Consider the following 15,996-nt stretch of genomic DNA (forward strand, 5'->3'; position numbering starts at 1 on the left):
GGGCGCGGAAACGCTAGTCTGCAGGGCGTTGTGGTGGACGCTCGCCAATTCCCCGTTCTTTCATCACCTACGTTTTACTGTTCCCTCTCTCCATTAAGACTTGCACTGGTATTTATTTTTCTTCTTAGAGCGAGGCAAGGTATTAGGTTTGAGCAGAGGTTGGTATTATTTGATATCTTGACGGAAATTGGAGAATATTAATAGTAGATAGTCGAGCCCAGTGTTTCTTTTCATAACTTACCCATAGAGGGGTCAAGAACTTGCACGTCTAATAATGACATTACACGAAAGTTTGGATTCTGTCAACAGTCTGCAGCAATGAAATTATACGTACAATAATCTTACGTATGTGTGTCTACGCGTGTTAGGAGAGAGAATTGCTGTAAGTATCGTTCGACTGTCAGTACAACCACCATCACCGGGCAGTTTTGTTAAGTGCTTTGTTCTCTCATCAGAACCATTTTCAAAGGCCACAGAGATGCTTAGTTACATTCTCATGAGTATTTATTCAATTGATGTTGATTCCTCGTTAAATTATTGCTAAAATCATGAAATCACCCTGAAAAAGCCCCTAATAACTTCACTACAGCGACTAAAACTTAAAACAGTGACGATCACAATTGTTTTCATTAACTCGGTGGTTCCTCACAGGGAATATGAGGAAGATACAAGGATGGGAGGGGGGCGTAAAATCAATTGCCCAAAAATCATAGGTTAGGAAACGTAATTAAATAAATCCCAAGACACTGATGTTTATTAAAACGCATCGTGCCTGTATTATTTAATTAGTTCTAATCCAGGCAAAGAACTTCGCTTTCCTAAACAGTGCGGAGGTATAAACTAAAAAAAATGTATGATTTTTGTATAAACACAAATAAGAAAGGTGTAGAGGTAAGATGGGTGTGTGAGGTTTTAGATGGGAGGAAAAAAAGTAGGGGCAGCGTGTAGGATAATTTTGGAAAATACGTGTGTGCTCGCGCGCATGTATGTACTACCGAAGACCCAAAATGTAGTCCACAATCAAACCACAAAAGCGGCAGTCATGTCCTAAAACAATAGAGAGAAAAAAAAAAAATCCAATTATCTCCAGTCATCCTCCCCTCAAAAATATTGGCAGCATTCCTGGGACGGGGCGGGGCGAGGAGGGGAGCTCGCCGGCCAATTTCAGACGCTGTGATTTTAATGCCTTAACCGTTGCTTGGGGGACAAAGAGTGAATGGAAGTGTGTCCCTTGGCGCAGCTCGTAAGTGTGAATGCGAATGTTCCCTGAAGATAAGGCGTTTGTCGTGGAGGAGGCAGAAGAGGAGGAGCAGTGAGAGGGGATGTGAAACAGGACAAGGAGAGAGAAAGAAAGGAAACGTCGGGCGAGAGGAAAAAAGTGGATGTTTTGAATTTAGATGGCGGAGTGTTGGGACTGAGTGGTCATTTGTAGTCTGGTAGTGGTGGAGGAGGAGGAGGAGGGGGGAAAGGGAGGAAGGGAGGGAGGCAGACAGGGAAGAGGAGGAGGAGGAGGTGGAGGTGGAGTGGGTTACATGAAAGGACACATTTTTTCTCTTGTCCAGCGTAATTACCGAGTTAAACTTAACACTTATCTACTTGTCTACTTTTATCTACTTTCATCCTCTTACTTACCTACTTGCGTTTACTTGTTTACTACTCAGGTAACCCTTTTACTGGTATTTGACACATTTTCCTTAATTGCTAACCACGCGCAGACATGTGCTCTAGTTTTAAAGCCTCCTCCGAATATTCCACTAACGAAAAACCACAAAATCTATTCTTTTTATTCCTCTCTTTCTTGTAGATACTTAAAAGACATCATGCATTGCTTTTTAGTGCTGTAAATTGTTGCATACCGCAGAGATACAGTTAAACTTACTTACCTAAACTAATCAACTTAACTTGCACTAACTTATATATTCGCCTACTTTTACTTATCTACTTACCTACTGATCTACTTACCTGCTTATACGGTGGTGGACTGACTCATATTAAACACGATAAACTTATACTTACGGCCATCATATGTTATTCCTACTTAGCATGTATTTTCCTGCGTTACATCAGTGGAATAGATAACACTTAGAATGAAAACGAGACTAGTTAATGAGTAAGAGAAGGTAATGACCAAGGAATGCATAAACAGTAAGTGAAGGGGAGTGAAAAGAAACGAAAAGAAGGAAATTATCGTTTATTGTTAGTTTTTTTCTCTTCCTTGGCGATCCACCGCTCATCAACATAGCGGTGTTACCCAACTGCACGGCGTCATTTCACATGTAAGACCTCAAAGAAAGAAAGCGAGAACGAGTGCCGGGACGAAAGAGAACAGACCGACAAACTACATCATGATTTTTCGGTGGCAGCAGCAACGGCGGTCGAAGAGTCCGAAGTTGCCTTTTTGTGAGTCGAGGCGGCGAGTCAAGACGTGGTGTAGGCGCTGATAACGATCTTTATGGGCTCACACTCCGGGCAGTACGAGTCCTGGAGCTCCGGCGGCAGTGAGAGAATCGTTATCGAGATGAGGCCTGCCGTAGGGGGTTGTGATGCTTTGGACTGGCGACGCGAACTGGGTGCCTCGGATTGTATGGAAGGCGATGCATTGACAGGTGGTGAGCGAGGCTTTAGGGAGAGAAGACGAGGGGAACTACGAGGTGGGAAATGTGGTCGAAATGAGTGACGTGAACGTTTAGGACGAGGAGGAGGGAATGTAGGCGGCGTTAGACTTGGAGGGAGAATAGGAGGAGGTGAGGGAGGAGGAGGTGGCGACGGAGGAGGAAGCGTGTGAGTAGTAGGAGGGGTAGGAGGTGCTGTAGGAAGATGAGGCAGAGGGAGAGGAGGGGGAAGATAGTGGGGTGGAGAAGGTGGGGGAGGAGGTGGAGGTGGATAGGGACGTGGAATGGAATGTTTAAGGGTTGGCGACTCGAGAAGCCCTTTGGTGTCATGTGGTAGACTGGAAGGAGACTGAGTAGTAGGCGGAGTAGGAGGAGTTGGAGACGAAGTAGGAGTGGGAGAGGAAGTAAGAGGAGTTGAACTTGGAGATGGAGTATGGGACGCAGAGGGCGATAAGTTAAGCATATTCTCCCAAAAGTGCCTCAATAAGTTGAATCTCATCTTGTACGACTTGTTGGTGAGCTCCTTGACGTCCTCCGGCATGGGTGTCTTCTTGGAGTACGTGCCCGCTGCGGTAGACGTCTCGCGGGGCCTGGAGTTGGTAGACTTTCTCCTCGTGCCCTCGTCACTCCTCTTGGACATGATCAAAAAGAGAAATCAGTCTAGCGAGGTAAATGAAAAAAAATAAAAAAAGTGAGTGTGTGGTTTTCGATTCCAATGTCCACTTAACCTTGTGTGGAGGAAATGAATGTAGTGGAGGATTTGTATATTATTTGAGTGAGTGTGAATATAAACTGAGGCCTAACTTAGTTTTTTATTCAGCTTTTTTACATACTCTCCTTCCCTTTATTGTTTCCCTTTTTTTAATTGTTTTACTGCCTTCCACCTCCTCGTCCTCTTTACTTTTCTTATTATTCTTCCTTTTTACTTTCCTTTCTTGTACACTCTTCACCGCCTGCCAATCCCCTTCCCACTCTTTGTGTCCCATACTGTCACCCACGCAGCATCACCGGCAGGAATCACTGCTAAATGCTGACGAGATATATATACACAGCTGAGACCTTCCTCCTCTTCCTTATTCACCTCGCTAACAAGAACTGCAGCAAAAATAGCGACGGGCTTATCGTTTTGCAAGTCGCGAGTGAAAGGCGGTGCATTTTACATAACTATCAAGGAAGTGTTTAGTCAGGAAAATGTCAGGTATGCATTTCTTTACGCAGGTTATTTGTTATCGTTCACTCGGGAAAAAAATGTGGTAAACTCTCTCTCTCTCTCTCTCTCTCTCTCTCTCTCTCTCTCTCTCTCTCTCTCTCTCTCTCTCTCTCTCATAGAATTAAAGACAAGTGAACATTGCCAGTCAACATTAATATTTCATGGTGAAGTAATGCTATTATCAACCAAACACCATACCCTCGTAAAGTCATTTAATAGAGGTTAACGTAACAACCAATTACAGTCAATGATAACCTTTCCACCAGAGTCATCTAGCGGCGGGCTCTCCTACTTCACCCAGCGGTATCAGTTTCCGGCAAGCCATTCTCAGCCACCCACTTGCTCGGCGCTCCAACCAACCTTCAGCCGTTCTTCTCTGCCTGTGGTTCCTCGGCGCATTGAGGGGCGTATTGGATCTTGTGCTGCATCGCATTTGCAACATTTCAAGGACTTGGCAAACTGCTCTTACGCCCTGAGTACTAGAGAGGTGAGTGAATGTGTGTGTACGTATGAGGGTAATGTTAATTTTGCTGCAGGGAGGGGTGGGAAGCAGAGAGGACCTTGAGGAAAACCTACATAAACCCCAAACACATCTTACTGTCTCGCCGTTTTTGTCTCGATGTAGTGATTTGTGTGCTCTTGGTTGTTTCATCTTTCACGAATAGGCATGGAAATATAACCGAGGAATCTTGTATCCCCTAACTGTAGAGCGATACTGTAACTAGCTAAAGGCTTCGGGTTTCCATTTATTCTATTTTCAAAGGCCACGCAGATGACAGTCGAGTTTTTAAGGTCTTTTTAGTCATTGTTGATGCGGAAATCTTGTTAAACTATCAATTCCATTATGGAAACGTCCTTGAAAACCGAGGTAATTTTCAGTAGAGTCTGTTGAAAGTATAAGAGATAAGACGCCAAAGAGTTTGAGAATACTTCCTCTCCTTCCTGCTCATTAGGCATTTATGAGGTGAGCGGATGAGGACGGTAGGGGTGTGATGGGGGGGGGATTTGGTGTGATCAGCAGGTGGTCGTTATCCAGGTAGTTGCGCAGCAGTGTTCCCTAATTGCCAATTTCGACAGTCGACTGTTTATAAATGCTAATTCATGTTTAATTTTGGTTTCATCGGGGTTTGAGTTACGCATAGTAGTGAGATCTGGAATTTAGGAACTATTACCATGTATCCGAACTGCATTGCTCGGAACAATTTTGGAACCGAAACTATCACAGCAACAATTGTCCTCATTTTGTGCATGATGAATGAAAACGTACCGTCAAATAATTGCCTTGGATGTGTTCATACTTACGGCTACGAGTCGCGTAGTAGTTTTTCTCTCATTGCAGCTGTGAGGAGTCATGAGGTGGGAACACTACTTGGGGATTATAATTTTTAAGTATTTATATGTGCAATTATGTCTTCCTATCCTTATCCCCAGACAAGCCTGGGGACCTGTCGGGAATTGGGATTTTGGGTTTTCTAAGGCACATACGACTCATTTATGACTCCCTAAATTGGCAAAGTCATCAACCTAATCTAGCACAAACTAATAACCTTATTTCGGTCCTACGCTCCCTAAGCCCAAGATATTCTAAGATTACGGCAAGGCTACAGAGATTCTTACACGACATGCGGGTTTCATTATTGTAAGTGACACGGATTTGGTATAAAGAATAACCGTAATTAATCTGTACCACCGAGAGTAGGCTTATCTCTCTCTCTCTCTCTCTCTCTCTCTCTCTCTCTCTCTCTCAGCTGATGGATTATCGGGCGTTTGGCAATCATCTTTCTCATTGTTTGAAAATGTGCACGCAATCAAGGTGTTCAAGGGAGCTGGCTGCTGACAGACGGGCCAATTAGGCAGGCGAGGCGAGGAGCAGCAGGTGGGCAGGACGGGGCGGGGAGAGGCTGTACTGGGCCGGGGCATGGTGGGACGGGGAGAGGGTCGGATTACTTAGCGCCAGTAGGAAGACGTCTAGTCACTATGATTAACAATTGTAGATAGCTGGAGGCGGTGTAGAGGAAATGCTCAGCTTGGTGATATAAAGAGCAGGTGATGGTACTGTCTGGGTGATGGACGAAGAAGGAATGTATGCGGCACTGAAGACATCTAGGTTTTTTTTTCATTATAATGTCAAGTTCAGAATTGATAGACGGATCAGAAACTGTCACTCTGCATTATCAAAGGCTTTTGTGGAATAAGGTGTCATTTTCTACAGACAGGAAATTAAAACTATGAATCTCTCTCTCTCTCTCTCTCTCTCTCTCTCTCTCTCTCTCTCTCTCTCTCTCTCTCTCTCTCTCTCTCTCTCTCTCTCGTGTTTCTCAGTTTTCCCTCTTAATGGTGTTCGTGTTTTCTGTGGAGTTCTTTTTATTTTTTTCCTCCTCTCCCTCTCCTCTTCCTGGCACTCCATTCCACTATTTTTCTCTCCCCTCCTTCCGCTCCACCCCTCTTCTTCTCTCTCTCTTGACATGTATGCGAACCTTAATCCTACTTACCTCTCTCTCTCTCTCTCTCTCTCTCTCTCTCTCTCTCTCTCTCTCTCTCTCTCTCTCTCGGCCGGAAAATTAAATCGAGGAAAATGAATATACGACCCGGAACTAAAGTTATTAACAGGGAGAGAAAAAGACATTTCTAAAAGATATTTGCATATTATCAAGTACTTACTCTTGTTTGTGAGGTGATTTATGAACATTGATTACAGTGGTTATTGTTATTTCAGGTTCAGCGTGGGGGAGGAGGAATGGGTGCCTGGAGCCATATGAGGGTAGAGGGGTAGGGTTGCTCCACCACTACCACCACCACCTGCCAAATGTCATCAGCGTTGGCCAATATTCCGCACCGTCAATTCTAGAGCGGCGCTTGGGATACCCTGTCACTTCCCACTTCTGTCCCGTCCTTTGTAAAATCTAAAATACGGTGAGCAAAGTTGAGATAAAACCTCTCTCTCTCTTTTTGTATTTTCTCACTTACGTCTCGTGTTTCATTGTTTGCTGCTGCACTTAGGCTACATAAACTGTGCTTTCGTCGTTCTCAGCATCAACGGTGTGTAATTTTCCTGTTAAACTTTCATCCTTTTGCTCCTCTCGTTTCGTCTCTCTCATTCGGTCCGCTGCTGTACTTACGTTGCTGAAATTATGTGTGATAGTTCACAAGATCCACGGTGAGTAATTGTCTCCAGCTCCGGTGCATTTGTTACTCAAATGTTGCTTTATTGACAAGCCCGATGTCTCCCTCTCATCCTTCGCCGCTCCTGTTAATCAAAGAAGGCAGGATGTAGGTTTCCACGTGCAGGCACAAAGGTACTGCATCTTCCTTTGTCTCGGCGCTTCCCTCCTGTTACGTCTTCTCCCCTTACCAAAGCTGGCCGCGCACTGTTTCACTAGTCCTTCTCTAACGTTCTGCTTCCAAGTTCTCCATTTCTTATTTACTGCCGGCATCCTCTGTACATCATATACAGTATAATAATAGTAGGGCTAGAATTTTATTTGGTACGTTTTGTAAACAGGTGTTAAAGGTATTTCTTAACTTGTATTCACACCGGTTTATTGGATCTATTCTCAAACGTTTGGTGTCTAACTTGACTCTCGTAGGCTTCAGTGGAAGTCATTTGGGTTTTCAAGGATCTTTTCATATTTTTTTTTAGCTATAGTTTAACAAGGATCCAGCAAAAAAAAAGAAGTTACGTCAATGAGTATTACCTTGATGGCCTCTCAGAATAGTCCTCATGAGGGAACAAAACGCTAAAGAATAAAAGCTTTGAGATTGTGGTTCAGACATATCCCGGATGGCGCCGAGAGCATTAATTCCACTAACAAAAGAGCGCTGGGAGTAGTAAAGGCAACCAACTCTACGGAAATTCTTAACGACTGCGAACTGTTTAAGGAAGGCAGGCTTGAAAAATTATATTCGGTCATGGACTTGGGGTAATTTTCTAGGGTGAGGAGAGGCTAATTTTCAAGAGTGAGCAGAGGCAATGTGGTGGGATGAAGAGGTCAGGCGAGCCACCACTGTCTTGAGGCGTTGTGGTGGGGGAAGCAGTGAGCGGGAGTGGAATGGACAGGAGCTGGAGACGGAAGGGAAACTGGAATGGGAGAAGGAAATGGAATGCCAAGGAGTGAGATGAAGTCCATTAAGGAGGAGTTTGTCAGAGAGCATCACGTCTGCGTAGTGCCATCCACATGACTGCCACGTGTAGGCTTAGTGGCGTCTTGCAGCCTCCCTTTACCCATGTTCTTTGGTACTCTTACATTATACTTGTATAAAAATGTTCTCACACTTTATTACGAATCTGTTGGGCACTTCATGTTGTATTTAGAGCAGAATGGAATTTTTGCAGATAGTTTCCTTACCGTAGCTTTGTTGTGAACATTTAATAATGACCTAGTGGTGGCGTTCATTGTTTCTGAAATGTTAACAACTGCATTCCGTTACTGAAGTTCTGCTTTAAGTACATTTAAGGTATTCCAATGTTTTTCAATCAACAACTCTAATCTACTGCAAAGGGAACACATATCAAACGTCATGTTGTTAATGTCATGTTGTTAATGGGGTGTTTTCATGATTCTGTTGGTAGTTTTGAGAAGAACTGTGCATCAGGAATGGGGAAAGCACCAATGAGAGCACGTCTCTGTGACCTTTGAAAGCTTTATGAGAACCTGCAGCACTTCCAAACACGGGCCGGGGGATAATGGAGTCAGGACCTTGCAGGTGTGGAAAACCTCCCGCTGCCTGACGTACGAATCTGTCAGTGTTTCAGGCTGCCGTGGTGACGACGATCGAATATCTTTTTCCTTGCCTGCAATTCGCTTGATTTGGTTTTAGTTTCTGTGCAATGAATAAATGAATTCCTGGTGCACTTCCATCAGTGGGGATACACTCCCGAAACACCACGCTTGTCCATCATCACCTTGAACCCTGACATTTCGAGTAATTCCTTCGACTGACAGTAAAAGAACACAGATAAAAAACGAAGTGAGGGCACACCATGTCCGTTATAAAACATTCCACTAACACCATTATTTTCTTTGTTAAATGTAGTCGTGGCATCATTTCAATTCGGGATCTACGATAGGCTGCAGTGTATTCTGACAGGAATGGGAAGTTAGTGAGATGTGGCTTGGTCTTAGGAGTATGTAATATATATAGTAATGGTCTTCTTATGTGCTGACACACTCCTGACAACACCAGAGAGTATTTTCGTGTAACTTGACCATCTGTGCCTTTTGATAGAGGAAAGCGTTTTAAAAATTCACCCCAGACTTAATCGATAACTTGATAAAAACTTCATTCTGATAGCTCAAGGGAAGCGTCACAGTCCTTATCGGCGTGTATTATCGGTGTGTATTATAGTCGTGGGCACTTTCACGAGTTCTCCCTCAGTATTCTATGATCTGACAATTTCCAGCCTAATAATTGATAGATTGCACGGAGCTCAGACGACTTATCATTGAAGGAGGAAGCGTGTTAAACTACTCGATGATTTTGATGACGTGGTTATATATATTTTTTTTTTGATGACGTGGTTATATATATTTTTTCACAATTTTTTTTAGTCTAGGTGGAGATTGGGTGAGGCACCTCTTCCACCCTCGAGCTCCAGTAATCAAGCGAGTAAACATGTCGTGGTAATTAAGGGCCCATATCACGCTGGTTAATTAACAGCACGTAATTAGGATTCCCTTGGTTGTCAAGATAGAAAGTACTCTACATACATAATTTGGCGCCAGACCTCGGGCGGCGCCGCTGTGGTGGTGGTTGTGGTGGTTAGCAGTGAAGCGGATGACAGATGCGTTTGTCAGAGGCTCCTCCTCTTCGTTGTCTTTGCTTCGTATACGGAAAGGTTTTGGTGTCTTCTCTCCCAATGCCTTCAACAGACTGTAGCAGGAAGTTAGTAGTGTTTTCAAGGGTGTTATGATTTAAATTATTAAGATTCTGCTTTATCAGTGGTGAAGATGTGAGAGAAAAAAAAGAATAAACAGCGTGAGAATCTGACTAATAATAATTCGTAGGCATTGAGTTCTAATGAGAGCGAGAGACGTAAGAAAACGTCTGAAAAACGCCTGTCACTGCTGCCTCGTTTTTTTTTTTTTTTCTCTCTACGGTGACAAGCTGGGACCCGATTATGAAACCCTCCTGGGTCTAAAATCTTGTCGACATTAACTGGCTCTGATGAAAAATTAGTAAGTTGCCAATATTCTTCATGATTCTAAGGCCAAATTTACAAGAATGCAGCATCATCAATGAGGAGATAAAATGATAATCTGGCATTGGGCACGGATCGATTCAAAATGCGGACCCAGGTTGCTGCTGCTCCTCGTATCCCTAAACCTGCTCACGTATTTCCACGATCTTAGCACACTGTGAAATTTGCCGTTGATCTGTCTGTTCTCCTCCTTCCATTCATTCCCTTCTCCCTCCGGTATCACAATTCCCCTTCTCGATCAGCACTGACTTAACTTTCTTTTCCCTTTCCCCTCCCAATTCCACACACACACACACACACACACACACACACACACACAGACACACACAGTTAAGCCTCCTAACTTTTAATATCCTTCGAAGACCTTTCCTTTCGCCCTAACACAGCCAAACTTTCAATATCCTGCTAGATTCCTTCCTTCCTCGTGCCCTAATCTCAACCACCTTTTCTTACTGACCTCTTTCTCCTCCGCCCATTATTTTTCCTCTTGTAATCTCGTTTCTCTCGTTTCATGCCTTCCTTTATAATTTCATATTAAAAACGATTTTTTTTATTTTTTTTATTTCATTTTTATGAAAAAGTGCGCTAATTGTGTGAATGAAATCCCATTTAGTTTCGCGTCAGCTAGTATTTTTCTGTTCACTCTTGCTAACAAACAAGGTTAACTAGATTCGATCATCAAAGTACAAAAGTATTTTTCAAAAGGATTCGCATCACGTAATTTAGTTGGTTTGGTGCGATTGTGGCTAATAAAATAATGTTTTTTAGGTCTGTTTACACGTCCGTGAGGCCAGCCAAGGAAGGACATCGTTGAAGAAATCCTGCAGGAAGCCCGTCTAATTGCAGGTTTTAAAAAGTGAAACGAAGATTTCTCAAACGGAGGTCAGTCTAATTCTGGAGATATTCTGATACAACAATTCTATTGAAATCTGTCACTTCGTCACATGAAAGGAAAAAAAAAAAAAAAATGGAGTGTGTGTGTGTTTGTTTAGGAAGGGTAAATTTTGTAATTTTCGAGTGGTTAATTAGAATATCCTGCAACAAAGAAGATTGATTTCGTTCGGTTCATTCATTCATCAGCCTTTCATGCAGTTGATGTCTTGTTGAAAAAAAGTTTCCATATCCTGAAACAGCAAAGATGATTTTCAAATGTAATTTCTATTTTCTTGTCGGGCAGGTTTCCGGGACGTGGCGCTGTCTACGAAGGAGACAGATGCGGCTGTGGCTGTGTAGGGACGGAAGGCACCGATCATAGGGTTTGATAAAAAAAAAAAAAAAAAAAAAATAGAATAAAATAAAAGTAGAGGGGGGGATGAGCAATAGTGATAGGATTATTGGTGATGATGGAAAGGGCGTGTTGGTGGAAAAATTTTCAATAGTTTCTCTTTTACAGAATCTGGTGTAGCCAGAACGGTCACCCACCTCACTGATGATGCATCACGTCGTTAGGATTGCCGCTCACAGTTTTCCGTGCCTTCAGGTACAAGTGTGATCATAAAAGTAGGGAGTACTTGTATGTGATGGTGTCTTTTCTAGAATGAGTAAATTCAAGAACTTAAACCAAATTTCTAGGCTGCTCTAATTTTTCAGTCAAATAGTTTGGCTTTTTTTTTTTTTTTAAATGAATAAGATTTTTTTTTAAATGAAGACAACTGGGCTTTTATAAAAAGCCTTTTTTTGCTTTCAGTCTTGACAGTTGGGTTGCTGCTTACTCACACAACCACCAATCATCGGAAGACACTGCATTAATCACCGACATCATTCCTCTCCTCTGACTTGTGTTGTTGGACTAGTTAGCAGGCTGTGATGCTGGTGTGGAGCTGGCTTGTGTGTGGAGAGTTCTCAGGACTTTCCAGCTTCGCTAAACAAAAAAAAAAAGTCAGTTAGGGAGTCCTCAGAACTCTTAGCATACATGCAAGGCAACTGATTCATTAATAGCATCACAGCCAGCCCACGAGTCTAAAAAACACACTAGTGGGGGGTGGGTGATGCGTGAAGCCAGCGCCTACTACAGCGTCTTCTTGACTCTGAATTGCAGCAGGATCACAAATTTGCAGCAGGATCACAAATTAAGTTGGATTTCCGTTAAAAAAACCTGCAGTGTGATGTGTGTATTGCCCTGTGGAGTTCAGCTCTCATCTACATCGACCAGACGCGGCTGGAGCCTTGCAAGGTCTGAGAAAGGTTAGGTTAGCTGGTCACTAAGTGAAATTTAAAGTTGGAGTGATGAAATTAGCGTTAGGTGGATGATGCACATGCCACCTTACGGATCTGCCTACTAAAGAACTGATACGACAGTTTTCCCGTTTTCTCAGGCATTTTCATGTCAGGCAACTCTTACATGCGTGCAGCGACACTACCGTCAGCTCTCTATTTTTGTTAATTAAAATCGAAGCATGAATTGATTAGTTTTACTAATGCAGTATGAAAAAAAACAAAGGATGTGAAGAGCGAGTGCAGCGTCTTCTTGATTTAGTCAATATATTGACTAAAAAAAGACGTACTAAACTGGTATGAATCACGGTCGAGCGGTTAGCATGTCCATTTCAACTAAATACACTTACTTGCATCCTTAAAACTAACGTCTTATTGGATGATCTTTTAACTATGGGTTGTGACTTGCATGCACTACCTAACAATTTCACTCCAACGCTTTCCTCATGAACAGCTAACTTGTCACAAACCAGATGCAAGCGTCCACTGTATTCAAGTAGCCTGGAGGTGGCCCATCGCAGGACGTCACGGTGAAAGGCTTATACACGAGATCTTCGGCCTGCAGGTTCTTTTAGTTTGTTCCAAGGCGAAACCTGAAATAATGTGTAGGATAAGATTATAGTGGTCGGGGAATTATATACTGATTTGTAAAATTAACAAATTATACACTAAATTTCCAAAATACTATACAAGGGAATTATATCAGGAATTAATGCTACCAGTAAATCAAACAAATACTTGCAAGTCTTAATTTCCACTTGTGAAACTTTAATGTCATGTCATTTGGGGCACGTCATGAGAAGAGAATTGGAACCTGAAATGTGAAAATGGGTGAAACTGGAGAAAAGGACGAGATGCCATATAGGTTGTCACAGCCTTGCCCTCTCAGCGCAGCAGAACACAACCAGATGACAGACGCGTCCCATACACCAGCTGTGGGGAAGAGAACAGATTAATTCTTTGTTCAATTACAATATACGCATGTGACTGACTGACAGGCTCTGGTCCATTTGGAACCTGTATTGGAGAGACTCATCCAATAAACACGCGGCATAAATACAGATAATGCGCATGGAGAACTCACTATAGTGCTAGTGCAATTTTAATAAAGGTGTGGCTGATAAACCGTTCATTAATGGTGGTGGTGGTTGCCAGGAGAGAAGCTGCAGGGGAGAAGGCCTGGGAACACTGTGGGGCGTGACGCACCATGCACAGCAGTTATCATCAATGACGGTAATCACTGCAAAGAGTTACGCAGCACTGAAATATTCTGCTGTTACTATTCATTCTGTTATTTATGGTGCTGCTATTCACTATTATCTATTACAAAATTTATTCACACTATCTCTCTCTATTGGGAAAAAATCAGGAAAGATAAATGTTTAAAATTTTAAATATTCTTATGCCTTTAGTGAGGAAAGATTCATGGCAAGATTTACTCGATGTGTTTTTCTATTATTAAAAAGATTTTGGGGGCTTTATAATGAAGACAAATTAGCTTTTGCTTCTCTTCTCCTTGGTCTTCTAATTTACCTTCTTAAAATATCTTAATAATCACGAAGTTAAAAATTGTCCCCTTGAGCCTCAGGTTCGGAGCCTCGAAACAGGTCAGCGGTGATTCACGGTGCTTTAAGGTCAATACGATTTGCATGAGCTGCAGTAAAAGAGAAGAGGAGGAGGAGGGACGACGCTACGGCCAAGTAATTAATCAGGTTAATCTGTACTCTAGATATTGCTTCCCGGGAGATGAAATTCCGCCGATATTATGGGCCGACTAAAACACACACACACACACACACCACCTTCACACCTTTCGCTCAATATTCCATCCTCAGTTTGGTGTTCCTGGATAACCTGATTTTGAAGCTGAGGTGTGGATGAAGTAGCGTGGTGGAAATGAAGTTTAAGATGGAAGAAATGGTCGAAGCTAGATAGATAGATAGATAGACAGATAGATGGTATATAGAGTGACATGAGATTGATAGAGAAAAATGCTGAAACAGAAGTAAACAGGAAACAAAGTTGAAGGGAAGAAACAACTATAAAAGAAAATGGAACAGGAGAAAGGCGCTCTCTCTCTCTCCTCTCATCATCTAATTTCTATCCATTCTTTCCTATCCTCTAAGCATTTATTCTCCATACTGGATTCATTCTTTTCTTCCTATATTACCACGACCAGCACCAGCACCACCGTCACCACCACCAAAGTCTCCTTCAGGTACCCAAGCCTGGCCCTGCGCCTCATCCCCGCAGCATCAGGGTCGAGTGGAGGCTGAGAGGGCGTCGCTTCAAAACTGTTGAGGACCCTTAGGACTTAATTAGAAGATGTGATGTGATGAGGTGTGCGTGCGTGCGCGTGCGTGTGTGTGGACGAGCTAAAGGATGCGTTTCTATTGTTAGGTTTACTATTAATTTTCAATAAATTCACTTGATTACTATTGTCACTACCTGCCTCTCGTTTTCTATTGCCACGTTTTCTTTCGTTAAACTGAAACCAAGAGAAAATAGATAATAGAAAATCTCTCTCTCTCTCCTCTCTCTCTCTCTCTCTCTCTCTCTCCCTCCCAACATACATGCATGCATAACTAATTAAATCCCATTTACCTATAATTTTTTAATCAATCCGAGGAGGGGTTGGCCGGGGATCGATCCTGCAACACGGGGAGGGAGGGAGGCCACCATGCCTCTGGCAATGAATAAAGTGCTGTGGAGAGAGAGAGAGAGAGAGAGAGAGAGAGAGAGAGAGAGAGAGAGAGAGAGAGAGAGAGAGAGAGAGAGAGAGAGAGAGAGATGAGAGGGGGTGTTGTGAAGTAAAGGACGACAAGGATGAAGGAGAGATGAAGAGGAGACTTGGAAGGTAAAGAGGAGTCAGGTGAAGATAAGGAGGAGGAGGAGGAGGAAAAAGACAGAGGAACATACAAAGGAAAACAAACAGCAACATGCTTTCTAGTCCCTGTTAGGCTGTTTGATGACCAAAAAAATAAAAATTCAAACACGATAGATTACCACGGCAGAAAGGTTATGTAACAAGAGCTCGATTCCCGCTTACCTTAGATACCTGGAATTTCTCAGGAGGAGGAGGAGGAGGAGGAGGAGGAGGTGGTGGTGGTGGTGGTGGTGGTGTGCTGATGAAACTACTGTATACACCATTAAGATGATGCGGTTAACGATGGTTTTTGAGAGAGAGAGAGAGAGAGAGAGAGAGAGAGAGAGAGAGAGAGAGAGAGAGAGAGAGAGAGAGAGAGAGAGAGAGAGAATTAAGGAACTTGTAAATGATCAGGAGTTTGTGAGCTGCACTTTTGTCGTAATGGTGGTGATAGCATGATTCTCTCTCTCTCTCTCTCTCTCTCTCTCTCTCTCTCTCTCTCTCTCTCTCTCTCTCTCTCTCTCTCTCTCTCGCATTAACTAATTATCTTTTAATTAATACACATTTTTTACCTTCAGCCAAGCATTTTTTTTCACGGTTTGCTAATGATGAAATTTTTAACTCTTCGTCATATTATAATTGGACAGCATCACCTAATTTTCCGCTTCATATTATCGCAGGATTATCATACAAGTTTAAGCTTCAATTTTAATACAGGTTTGCGAAGTTAGACTATGCACCCTCACACACACACACACACACAACTAAACTAGGGTAGAAGTAGTAGCAGAAGCAGCAGCAGGAGAAAGAGGAGCAGAAGAAGAGAAGGAAGAGCAGAGCAGCGGCAGAACAGGAGGAGAAGCATGAGGAAGATCAAATGAGGAGCAGGAGGAGC

The 15,996-nt window shown here is 42.9% G+C and overlaps 2 long non-coding RNA genes across 3 annotated transcripts in view; one reads left to right on the forward strand and one right to left on the reverse strand.

Moving 5' to 3' along the window:
* LOC135101575 (uncharacterized) lies at positions 1-12,972 on the forward strand. 2 transcript variants are annotated; one of them, XR_010269310.1, is made up of 7 exons: positions 1-108; positions 4,089-4,309; positions 6,539-6,735; positions 10,790-10,903; positions 11,199-11,277; positions 11,415-11,521; positions 11,709-12,972. It is a non-coding gene; the product is annotated as an uncharacterized LOC135101575 (long non-coding RNA). The 2 variants fall into 2 exon arrangements; XR_010269311.1 differs by having other exon boundaries at positions 11,199-11,250.
* LOC135101576 (uncharacterized) overlaps positions 12,706-15,996 on the reverse strand; it is a 25,195-nt gene continuing 21,904 nt past the window's right edge. The window contains exons 3-4 of the long non-coding RNA XR_010269312.1: positions 12,978-13,168; positions 12,706-12,828 (exon numbers count right to left, since the gene is read on the reverse strand). This is a non-coding gene — a long non-coding RNA (uncharacterized LOC135101576). The remainder of the gene's footprint in view (positions 12,829-12,977; positions 13,169-15,996) is intronic.

Source organism: Scylla paramamosain, chromosome 6, assembly GCF_035594125.1.
Source record: "Scylla paramamosain isolate STU-SP2022 chromosome 6, ASM3559412v1, whole genome shotgun sequence".
NCBI lineage: Eukaryota > Metazoa > Arthropoda > Malacostraca > Decapoda > Portunidae > Scylla > Scylla paramamosain.